Source organism: Pan paniscus, chromosome 3 (genome assembly GCF_029289425.2).
Source record: "Pan paniscus chromosome 3, NHGRI_mPanPan1-v2.0_pri, whole genome shotgun sequence".
Lineage (NCBI taxonomy): Eukaryota > Metazoa > Chordata > Mammalia > Primates > Hominidae > Pan > Pan paniscus.
Genome location: NC_073252.2, coordinates 62,497,653 through 62,510,617, shown reverse-complemented (window position 1 = coordinate 62,510,617; position 12,965 = coordinate 62,497,653).

Genomic DNA, 12,965 nt, shown 5'->3' with positions numbered 1-12,965 from the left:
CTGGTCTCCAGCTCCTGACCTCGAGTGATCTGCCCACCTCGGCCTCCCACGGTGCTGGGATTGCAGACGGAGTCTCGCTCACTCAGTGCTCAATGTTGCCCAGGCTGGAGTGCAGTGGCATGATCTCCGCTTGCTACAACCTCCACCTCCCAGCCGCCTGCCTTGGCCTCTCAAAGTGCTAAGATTACAGCCTCTGCCCGGCCACCACCCCATCTAGGAAGTGAGGAGCATCTCTGCTTGGCTGCCCATCATCTGGGATGTGAGGAGCGTCTCTGCCTGGCCGCCCCATCTAGGAAGTGAGGAGTTCCTCTGCCCAGCTGCCCCATCTGATAAGTGAGGAGCGCCTCTGCCCGGCCGCCCCATCTGGGAGGTGAGGAGCGCCTCTGCCCAGCCACCACCCCATCTGGGAGGTGAGGAGCACCTCTGCCCGGCCGCCCCATCTGGGAACTGAGGAGCACCTCTGCCCGGCTGCCCCGTCTGAGAAGTGAGGAGTGCCTCTGCCCGGCAGCTGCCCAGTCTGGGAAGTAAGGAACGTCTCTGCCTGGCAGCCACCCAGTCTGGGAAGTGAGGAGTATCTCTGCCCAGCCGCCCATCATCTGGGATGTGAGGAGCGCCTCTGCCCGGCCACCCTTCATCTGGGAGGTGAGGAGCGCCTCTGCCCGGCCGCCACATCTGGCAAGTGAGGAGCACCTCTGCCCAGCTGCCCCGTCTGGGAAGTGAGGAGCGCCTCTGCCTGGCGCCCCCGTCTGGGAAGTGGGGAGCGCCTCCACCTGGCCACCCCATCTGGGAGGTGAGGAGCACCTCTGCCTGGCCTCCCATCGTCTGGGATGTGAGGAGCGCCTCTGCCCAGCCGCCCCATCTGGGAGGTGAGGAGCATCTCTGCCCGGCCGCCCCGTCTGGGAAGTGAGGAGGACCTCTGCCTGGCCGCCCTGTCTGGGAAGTGAGGAGCGCCTCTGCCTGGCCACCAATTCTGGGATGTGAGGAGTGCCTCTGCCCAGCCGCCACCCTGTCTGGGAAGCAAGGAGCACCTCTGCCTGGCCGCTGTGCAATCTTCCAAATGTGAAGTGACAGCCTTTCTGCAGGTGTACCCAACAGCTCTGAAGATACAGCGACCATCGAGAATGGGCCATGATGACAATGGCAGTTTTGTTGAAAAGAAAAGGGGGAAATGTGGGGAAAAGACAGAGAGATCAGATTGTTACTGTGTCTGGGTAGAAAGAAGTAAACATAGGAGACTCCATTTTGTTCTGTACTACGAAAAATTTTTCTGCCTTGGGATGCTGTTAATCTATAACCTTACCCCCAAGCCCGTGCTCTCTGAAACATGTGCTGTGTCAACTCAGGGTTAAATGGATTAAGGGCGGTGCAAGATGTGCTTTGTTAAACCGATGCTTGAAGGCAGCATGCTCGTTAAGAGTCATCACCACTCACTAATCTCAAGTACCCAGGGACACAAACACTGCAGAAGGCCGCAGGGACCTCTGCCTAGGAAAACCAGAGACCTTTGTTCATGTGTTTATCTGCTGACCTTCTCTCCACTGTTATCCTATGACCCTGCCACAACCCCCTCTCCAAGAAACACCCAAGAATGATCAATAAATACTAAAAAAAAAAAAAAAAAAAAAAAAAAAAAAAGTCAAGAGGAAAGAAACACTCTTAAGAGATGTGAGACAAAATCATCAGGTAACGTATAAAGGAAAACCTATCAGACTAACAGCAGATTTCTCAGCAGAAACCCTACAAGCTAGAAGGGATTGGGGTGCTATCTTTAGCCTCCTTAAACAAAATAATTGTCAGCCAAGAATTTTGCATTCAGCAAAACTAAGTTTCATAAATGAAGGAAAGATAGTCTTTTTCAGACAAAAAAGTGCTAAGAGAGTTTGCCACTACCAAGCCAGCACTACAAGAAATGCTTAAAGGAGCTCTGAATCTTGAAACAAAACTCAATATACACAAAAATAAAACCTCCTTAAAGCATAAATCTCATGGGGCCTATAAAACTACAACACAATGAAAAAAACAAAGTATTTAGGCAACAACTAACATGATGAGTAGAACAATACCTCACATATTACTACCAACATTGAATCTAAATGCCCTAAACACTCCACTTAAAAGATACAGAATGGAAGAATGGATAAAAAGCCACCTACCAAGTATCTGCTGTCTTCAAAAGACTCACTTAACACGTAAAGATTGACATAAGCTTAAAGTAAAGGTGTGGAAAAAGATATTCCATTCAAATGGACACCAAAAGTGAGCAGGAGTAACTAGTCTTACGTCAGACAAAACAAACTTTAAAGCAACAACAGTTAAAAAAGACAAAGAAGGACATTACATAATGATAAAAGAATTAGTCCAACAGGAAGATATTATAGTCCTAAATACATATGCACCTAACACTGGAGTTCCCAATTTTATAAAACAATTACTACTAGACTTAAGAAATGAGACAGCAACACAATAATAATGCAGGGACTCCAATACTCTACAGACAGCACTAGATAGATCATCAAGACAGAAAGTTAACAAAGAAACAATGGATTTAACAGAACATTCTTCCCAACAATTGCAGAATATACATTCTCCTCATCACCACATGGAACACTCTCCCACACAGACCATATGGTAAGCCACAAAACAAGGCTCAATAAATTTAAGAAAATCAAAATTATATAAGGTATATTCTGAAATCACAGTGGAATAAAACTGGAAATCAACACCAAAAGGAACCATCAAAACTATAGAAATACATGGAAACTAAATAATCTGCTTTTGAATGATCTTTGGGTTAACAATGAAATCAAGATGGAAGTTTTAAAAATTTTTGAAATGAATAATAATAGTGACACAATTTATCAAAACCTTTGGAATACAGCAAAAGCAGTGCTAAGAGAAGAGTTCATACCATTAAATGCCTACATCAAAAACCCTGAAGGAGCACAAATAGACATAGACAACCTAAGGTAACACCGCAAGGAACAGAGAAACAAGAAAAAACTAAACCCAAACCCAGCAGAAGAGAGAGAGAGAAAAAAAAAGATCAGGGCAGAACAAAATAAAATTGAAACAAACAAACAAAAAACCAAAAGATAAATAAAAGAAAAAGCTGGTTCTTTGAAAAGATAAACAAAATTCATTGACCATTAGTGAGATTAACCAAGAAAAGAAGAGAGAAAATCCAAATAAGCTCAATTAGAAATGAAACAGGAAATATTACTTTCATGCACGTCCGTGTGAAGAGATCACCAAACAGGCTTTGTGTGAGCAACATGGCTGTTTATTTCACCTGGGTGCAGGCGGGCTGAGTCTGAAAAGAGAGTCAGCAAAGGGAGATGGGGTGGGGCCGTTTTATAGGATTTGGGAAGGTAATGGAAAATTACAGTCAAAGGGGGTTGTTCTCTGGTGGGCATGGGCGGGGGTCACAAGGTGCTCAGTGGGGGAGCTTCTGAGCCAGGACAAGGAAATTCGCAGGGTTAATCACTCAGTTAAGGTGGGGCAGGAACAAATCACAATGGTGGAATGTCATCAGTTAAGGCAGGGCAGGGCCTTTTCACTTCTTTTGTGATTCTTCAGTTACTTCAGGCCATCTGGGCATATATGTGCAAGTCACAGGGGATGCGATGGCTTGGCTTGGGCTCAGAGGCCTGACAATTACAACCAACACCACAGAAATACAAAAGATCATTCAAGGTTACTATGAACACCTTTATGCACACAAACTAGAAAATTTAGAGGACAGGGATAAATTCCTGAAAATATACAACTCAGCTAGATTAAGTCAGGAAGAAATGGAAACTCTAAACAGACCAATAACAAGCAGCAAGATTGAATTACTAGTAAATACAAAATGCCAACAACAAAAAAAAGTCCAGGACCACATGAATTCACAGCTGAATTCTATCAGACATTCAAAGAAGAATTTGTACCAATCCTACTGAAACTACTCCAAAAGATATAGAGAGTGTCCTCCCTAAATCATTGTATGAAGCCAGTATCACCCTAATACCAAAACCAGGAAAGGATATTAACAAAAAAGGAAAGCCATAGACCAATATCCCTGATGAACACAGATGCAAAAATTCTCAACAAAATACTAGCTAACTGAATCCAACAGCATATCAAAACAATAATACAGCATGATCAAGTGGGTTTCATACCAGGGATGCAGGGATGGTTTAACATATGCAAGTCAATAAATGTGATTCACTACATAAACAAAATTAAAAACAAAAATCACATGATCATCTCAATAGATGCAGAAAAAGCATTTGACAAAATCCAGCATCCCTTTATGATGAAAACCCTCCCCAAAATTGTCACAGAAGGGACATACCTCAAAGTAATAAAAGCCATCTATGACCAACCCAAAGCCACCATCATACCAAATGGATGGAAGTTGAAAGCATTCCCCCTGAGAACTGAAACAAGACAAGGATGCCCACTTTTTTTTTTTTTTGAGACGGAGTCTCGCTCTGTCTCCCAGGCTGGAGTGCAGTGTCGCGGTCTTCGCTCACTGCAAGCTCCGCCTCTCGGGTTCACGCCATTCTCCTGCCTCAGCCTCCTGAGTAGCTGGGACTACAGGTGCCTGCCACCTCGCCCAGCTAATTTTTTGTATTTTTAGTGGAGACGGGGTTTCACCGTGTTAGCCAGGATGGTCTCGATCTCCTGACCTTGTGATCTGCCCACCTCGGCCTCCCTAAGAGCTGGGATTACAAGCGTGAGCCACCGTGCCTGGCGGATGCCCACTTTCACCACTTCTCTTCCACATAGTCCTGGAAGTCCTAGCCAGAGCAATCAGACAAGAGAAAGAAAAGGAAAAGAAAGAAAAAGGAAGGGGAGGGGGAGGGGAGGGGGAAGGAGGGGGAGGGGAGGGGGAAGGAGGGGGAGGGGAGGGGAGGGAAGGGAAGGGAAAGGAAGGGAAAGGAAGGGAAGAGAAAAAGAGAAGGGAAGGGAAAAAGAGAAGAGAAGAAAGGGAAAAAGAGAAGAGAAGAAAAGAAAAAAGAAAAGCATCAAAATTGGAAAACAAGAAGTCAAATTGTTGCTGTTCACTGGTGATACAATTGTATACAAACAAAACCCTAAAGACTCATCCAAAAAGCTCCTAGACCTGATAAATGAATTCATTAAAGTCTCACGACTTTACTGACTTCAGAATTGTATATTGGCTTATAGGTTTGAAGCTAAATGGGAAAGGAGAAAAAAAAAGTCTCATGAATTTACTGAATTCATTTATCACTAATGAATAGATCACTGATACATGCTGGGCATGGGCCCAGCATGCGGCTGTCTCTGTCTTCAATTGTTGTTGATGCCAGTTTCTGCTATTATTACTCCCTCAGCTCAGGCCTCTAAGGGCCAGCCTCTACGTTTCCTTTTGTTTTTCTCTCCCTGGCCCTTCCCTTCATTTCTCAAAGTAAAAAACAGGCTTCCTTTGGGAGCAAGATTTGCAGTGGCATGCTGGGCCCAGGAAGCCTCAGGGAAAATGAGGAACCTGTTAGCAAATGTGTGGGAAAGCACTGGGGAAATTCTTACAGTGTGGGAGGTTTGAATAAAGGGTGAGATCAGTTGAGGGAGAATAGAAAAGACAATTTATTTATTTATTTATTTTTATTATTATACTTTAAGTTTTAGGGTACATGTGCACAACGTGCAGGTTTGTTACATATGTATACATGTGCCATGTTGGTGTGCTGCACCCATTAATTCGTCATTTAGCATTAGGTATATCTCCAAATGCTATCCCTCCCCACTCCCCCCACCCCACGACAGGCCCCAGTGTGCTATGTTCCCCTTCCTGTGTCCAAGTGTTCTCATTGTTCACTTCCCACCTATGACTGAGAACATGCGGTGTTTGGTTTTTTGTCCTTGCGATAGTTTGCTGAGAATGATGGTTTCCAGCTTCATCCATGTCCCTACAAAGGACATGAACTCATCAATTTTTATGGCTGCATAGAGGGAAACACAGTTGTGTTCAAATCTTGATGCTGCCACATACTAGCTAAATAGCCTGTGGCAAGTAATGTAGCCTCTCTGTTCCTTGGATTCCTCATGTGTAAAGTGGGCATAGTAGTCATACTACCTAATTGGGTTGTTCTGAGGAGGATGTGAGTTAATACACATAAAACTCTTAGAATAATATTGAAAAAATGAAAGATTATTGTTGACATAGACTGGTAAGGACTCACCATAACATGTATTGATGGAAATATATTCATGATAATATTCAGTGAAGATGTCACAAAATAATGTGTATCTTTTAGCACATTTTGTCAATATGTATAAATATACAAAGAGAAATCATAGAAAAATATACTTCAATATCTCTGGATTAGGAGATTACAGGTCTTTTTATCTATTCCTTTTCATATTTCTATCCCTCTGGAATTTTCTAGAGTAAACTTTTATAATAAAGAAGTAAATATATTTTGATATGTAATGAAGGAACAGCATGAAATTTTTAGAGTTGATTGATAGAAATCGGATTCTCCAATATGTCCCAAGAAATTAATTTTAACTTTAAAAGGCCCTAAGAATTCACAAGAGTCTCAATTTTTTGTTTATTAGTATGATGTTTAAAAGTTATAGTGCCTGCTGTTATCCAGCTTTCCTTTTTAAAATGAGTTTATCCTTGTCAGCAAAAGACACTGTGCTAGATTTTCTCTCAATAAGTAGGCAGGAAATGGACAGGCCTTTAAGAACAGTCACTTAGGCAGGGTGTGGTGGCTCCCACCTGTAATCCCAGCACTTTGGGAGGCCGAGGCAGGCGGATCACCTGAGGTCAGGAGTTCAAGACCAGACTGACCAACATGGAGAAATCCCATCTCTACTAAAAATACTAAATTAGCTGGGCATGGTGGTGCATACCTGTAACCCCAGCTACTCAGGAGGCTGAGGCAGGAGAATCACTTGAAACTGGGAGGTGGAGGTTGCAATGATCCAAGATCGTGCCATTGCACTCCAGCCTGGGCAACAAGAGCTAAACTCTGTTTTAAAAAAAAAAAGAAGAAGAAGAAGAAGAACAGTCACTTAACGGCACAAAAGCAGCTATATGTTACCCTCACCTTGAAAAACTGAGTAACCCTGACAACTTATTAATAATATTATCCAAAATAAAGAAGTACTATATATTATATTATATTATATTATATTATAATGTGTAGGGAGTAAATATATATAAATGTAGGGAGTTAATATATATATTAATATAAATATACTCTCCTTACATTTATATATATATATATATAAACTCCCTTTATTTTTACAACAATCTTATAAGGAGGGTATTACTATTAGCCAAATTTTATAGTGGGGCCACAGAGGTTAAATAACTTGCCCCAAATCAAACAACCAGGAAAGGAATAAACCAAGATTCAAACCAAAGCCTGGACATGCAGACAGGCACTCAGACTAGCTTTTAGCTCTAGGAACACGGAGCACACATTCACACAATACAATACAGAAATGGAAAGTGCCTTAGTCCGTTTGGGCTGCTGTAACAAAATACCATAGACTGGGTAGCTTGGAAACAATAGAAATTTATTTCTCACAGTTCCAGAAGCGGAGAAATCCAAGATAAAGACACAGGTAGAGCTGGTGTGTGGTGAGGACTCACTTTCTGGTTCACAGACAGTGCCATCTTGCTGTGCCCTCAAATGATGGGAGAGGCAAACCAGCTCTCTGAGGCTCTTTTATAAGGGCACTAATTCCATTTATTAGGGCTCCACCCTCATGACTGAATCACATCCCAAAAGACTCCCTGCCCCCATCTCCTAATGCCATCACATTGGTAACTAGGTTTCAACATACAAATTTTGGAGGGACATAAACATTTGGACAGTAGCAGAAAGAATCCTCAGCATACATTTTATAATTGTCCCAAAGCTTTGCCCAGCACTGACCCCACTGACTTTAGAATTGTATATTGGCTTACAGTTTTAAAGCTAAATGGGAAAGGAGAAAATACCACCACTAAAAACATTGAAACATAAGGACATCACACACCTTTCTATGCATAACATCTAAAAACAGTATACTGTAAGTCTGGGAACTTAGCAGTACAGTCGTTTTTTTTTTTTTTTTTCTTGTCATTATAGAACGTAAATGTGGTTCGTTCATTTGTTGCTTTTTTCCACAAATATTCCCACATGCCTGTTCTATTGCAGGCACTGTGTGGTAGGCACTGATGGTGGTCTCAACAGTTCACTTAGGAGCACTTTATTTTTTATTTCGAGCTTCTCAGATCATCACTCACTGGAATTCAGAGTTAACAGAAAGAAAAATATACCTGCCTCCAAGCACATTCACACTCCTGCATGGCCATAGACCACAAGTTTCTCATGTTCCCTAAAAAAGGCACAAATTTTTTATTCTCCTTTAGCAACATTCAATTATATATATATATACACACATATATATGAATTATATGTATACATATATGAATTACAGTGAAAGCAAATAAATATCTATACAAATAAATGCAAATGCAATTGAAAGACATATATACACTGTAGGTATCTTTGTAACTGAGGATCCATTTATGCCTAATGATTTTTTTTAAAAAAGGCTATGAAAATGACCATCCTCTGTAAATGGTGGCTAAATCTCAGTCTGTACCCATTGAGGACACTTTGTTTTGATGGTGATGGCGTCTTCCTCCTTCCTCCACTGCAGGGAGAACTCTTGATGAGTGTGCCTGCATCCTTTATTATGGGAGGCATGCTTTGTAATGGAGTCATTATCTTGCTGAGGACTGAGTAAGAGAAAGTGTTCCTTCTTTTCTGTATTAAAGTGCCTGCTCCTTGACTCAGTTATTAAAATGAGGACGCAAATAGCACCTTGTTCTAATTTTCCTTATCAGCCTCCACAGGGCCCATTTCAGGCTGTCTGTGAAGTGTTAGAATGCAATTGTGTGCTTGAATAAAATGGAGAAACTGAATTAGAGCCTCTTACGACCATTATATTGTCTTATTTAGTGACACTGTTTGCCTCACCATTATGAAGCAATGAGCTAAGTGTTCTTCCGGAGTAATAATAATAATATCCACATTTAACCAGCACTTTACACTTGCAAAGCACTTTCACATACTTTATCTCTTGTGAACCCTGCAACAATGCGAAGCAGATCAGGTGGGTGTCATGATCACCAATTTACAAAGAGGGGGAATGAATTGTGGTTAAGTTATAGGTTTAAAACTTCAAAGCAGGACATGAAAGCCAATGAACCTGGTATTGGAGAAGATGAAGGAATTTGAGAAATGGCAGGTGCAGGAAAGGCTCTCTGACCTTTCTCTGAAGGAGGTCATAAGACACACATCTGAGCGATGCCCTCTCTATACCTGGAGGAAAGGAGCATCCTTATCACAGAAGACAGATTGTCAGGTGAGAGGAATCTGAACCCACAGGCCTTGCTAGGTTTTCCTAGTTTCCCCTTTATAGCTCATACCCTTTTCTCCTATCATATTTCTCCACTAATTTCCACACTTCATCAAACCTAGTATAAAAATGCTCAGGTTTAACCACTTCTTCAGGTCTTCATTTCCTTATGAAGGCTCCCATGTCATGTAAAATGTATATTAAATAAATTGTATGTTTTTATCTTGTTAATCTTTTGTCATGAAACCTCAGCCAATGAACCTAAGATGGGTAGAGGGAAAAGATATGTTTGCTCACCTACAACCACCTGACTAATTTCACTGATCAATTTGTATTTTGGGTAAGTATAAGGTTTTCTTCAAGCAGAATGCACATATATGACTTTCAGACATTTTATTTGTTGAGCTTCTACTATGGGCCAGCACTCTGCTGGAGACTGGAAATTTAAGATAGAAGTACAAACCCTTGTACTCAAGTTGTTCACAACACAACCCCGGGTGGAAAGAAACTAACCAGGAAAATGTTTGAATTTCCCATTTGATGATGAAAGATTTCAGTAAATGCCACCTCTAAAATATGCTTCCTTGGTTTACGGGTTGAATATTCCTTATCCAAAATGCTTGGGACAATAAGTGTTTCAAATTTATGATTCTTTTGGATTTTGGATTATTTGCATTATACTTAACACTTGAGCATCCAAAATCTGAAAGTCTAAAATCCAAAATGCTTCAGTGAATATTTCCTTGGGCATAATGTCCATGCTCAAAAAGTTTCGGATTTTGGAGTAATCAATCTGTACTGATTTCTTCAAGCTGAAGGCACTTAGTGAAAGTAAATGCAGGGAGGAGATTTCCCTGAACTCCCTTCATCTGCCTAAAGACAAATGCTCCAAAAGGAATTCAATTGTCATCAATCCCCTCCCCAGGAATTTCATCAACCAGAGGAGATTAAATTTTTTCACAGAAGAGGAAGACCAGAAGTCAACAGCACACCCAAATTTTGTCGAAAGCTATCATCTATTCTTTGAAAAAGCCATTAATCCCTCCCCTAAATCATTTGCTCTCCCTTAAGTTGCCTACATGCCCCCTCTTCTCTCCTAGATGAAGAGGGTATATAAGCTTCTATATCTCACTGGGTTGGGGAGTATTCACTTTTCTTTCATATGATGCCCTCATGCATGTAATAAATACTATCTTTTTTCCTATTAATCTGCCTGCTGTCAGTTAATTTCATAGACACAGTTATCACACTCTCAGAGGGTAGAGGGAAAGCCAAGTCTCTCATTCAATGGTTTGTAAATCCCCAGATGTTTCTAAAAATATTTGTGTCATTGCCAAAAATAGGTTGCATCATTACCAAAAAGTAGCATCACATCTTAGCCTCCAGAAAATAAAGTCTTGACAAGTATCAAGGTGATAACACTCTGGATAGGAGTGGAAATGTAACAGCAGGCAATAACAGAGGAAGGGAAGGAAAGCAAGGGAAAAGACATGATGCGATACAGTAACACACGACTATAGGGGCTCTCACTTCACAATGAGCCAGTAAGTTGAGGAGCGGTTGTGTTTATTCTATCTGGGAACTTCTCCAGAAAGGTTGTAAGAAGGAGCTACTCTCCCTAGAAGAGAGAAAGGATGGGGAGCTTATGTGCCAGGCTCCCGTTTTTTGTTTTTTGGTGTTCTGTTTCTGCGTTGGTTGAGATTCACTTCATGGGGAGCTAGATTGTGTAAATGATCCCCTCCTGTTCATTCGGAAAGCTGGTTTCCACTGCTAAGGGATGGTGTTTTACTCGAGTTAAAACGTGGAAGGAATGCCTGGTAAGAGAAAAGCATCAATCAAGAGAAAGAGGCAGGGAGGGAGGGAAGAAGAAAGGGAGCCGTAGAGGGACTTTGAGATAGTGCATGATCTTTGATTTCAATAGAGCATCCCTTACATTTTTAGGTTTTAAACTCAATACATAAAACAATTATATGATTTTTTATTTTTTCCCAGAACACACTGAGTGGAGATTACAGATGCAATTCCTTTTTTGCATGATCTTGACAAATTATGTTTCTCTCCTTCAGAATGCTTTCCAGTTTATACTCATTGGTATTATTTGATTAATAACCATAGCTTCCAAAAAATAGTAAATTTTTGATAACAAGGATCAAGTCTGATTTGAATTTTCATCATATCTCCAGGAGCTGGCACTTAGTAGGCAAATGCTTGTTGAGTAAATAAGTGAATGGATAAAATAAGCGTGCTCGAAACAATCCCTGAGTTGTTGGCACATAGCTACATTTCAACTAGCTTCTCTGGTGACGCTGTCGTACAGACCTAAAATACTTCTATGTTTTGTCTTTTTGTTGTTGTTGTTCTCAATGGGTCATAAACATGAAATGTTTTTTTCCTTGTCTGTTCTTCAACTCTTCTGCCCACTCTTCACTTTCTAATTCCTGGGTCCTTTAGACAAGGAAAGGAGATTAGAGGAAAATGGCATATTTTTATTTATGGATGCTGCTGGGTCTCTCTAAGATATGGATGCCCTTTGGGTGGCAAGGGTCCAAATACTGGCTTTTTTGTGGAGTGTGTGTGTGCATCTTTGGAACAGAGAAGCTTCTGCAGAGGCCCCAGCTGCACTGCTGCTCATTGATGTGGGAGATCAGCTCCAGTTCAACCCTTCCAACATCCCTGTAGCTGCTATTTCTGGTAGCCTACCCCTCAGGATCTTGCTCCTGAGGTCTCTTCATCAGGAAACCCACCCTCTTAGGCAGATGGGGGAAAAGTATTAGCAAGATGGCCCAAGCCAAGCTACTTTCCAAAGTATCTACTTGTCAAGGAGGATTTTCAGTTATAGCAATGTGAAGGGTCAATAATTGCTTTCCACAAAAAGAAAGAAAAGAAAAAGTATAAAATTGGATAAAATTGTCCAAAACACCCATTTCAGAGCACTGGGCATCCTCACTCCAAGCTATCCATTCTTTCCTAATCCTCTCCAACATCGGAATTTCTGACCTTTGTCCTTTGTACTCAAATCACTCCCAGGTGATTAGATGACTAAAGCTGATCTAATTCCTGTCATGGTATTGATAAGTGTGCATGATATAATGGTTTAGCACATGCCCATGCCACATTTGCAGATTACTGGATGCTTCAAATCTTTACCCATAAGGAAGAAGAAATAACAAAAAATTTTAGCACTATTAAAAATTAGAGATATATTTTAGACAGAAAAGAGAATGATTCTTCTAGTTCTTCCTAAGTCTATCACATACCTAAGTTGCTGCCTCCTCTCCCTCCTATGAGCATTAAAATCTATATTTGTAGTTAAGTTAAAGAGAATTAACTAACTTTATAAGATTTTTGTGACACACATTTTGAGATAATTGAAGACCTCCTGATGTGCCAGAAATCCAGAAACTGAAATTTCCTGCACTAAATAATTTAGCAGTTTGTGGAGAGCTTATTCACTCAAGATTACTTGCAAAACAAGACCAAATACCCAAATCTTCCCTCCAGAGCTTTGGCTCTAATCCTTAAATTATTTTGATCTGCTTTCACTGGAGCTTCTTGTGAAAACTGAGCTATAATTGCTAGAGGTACTATAA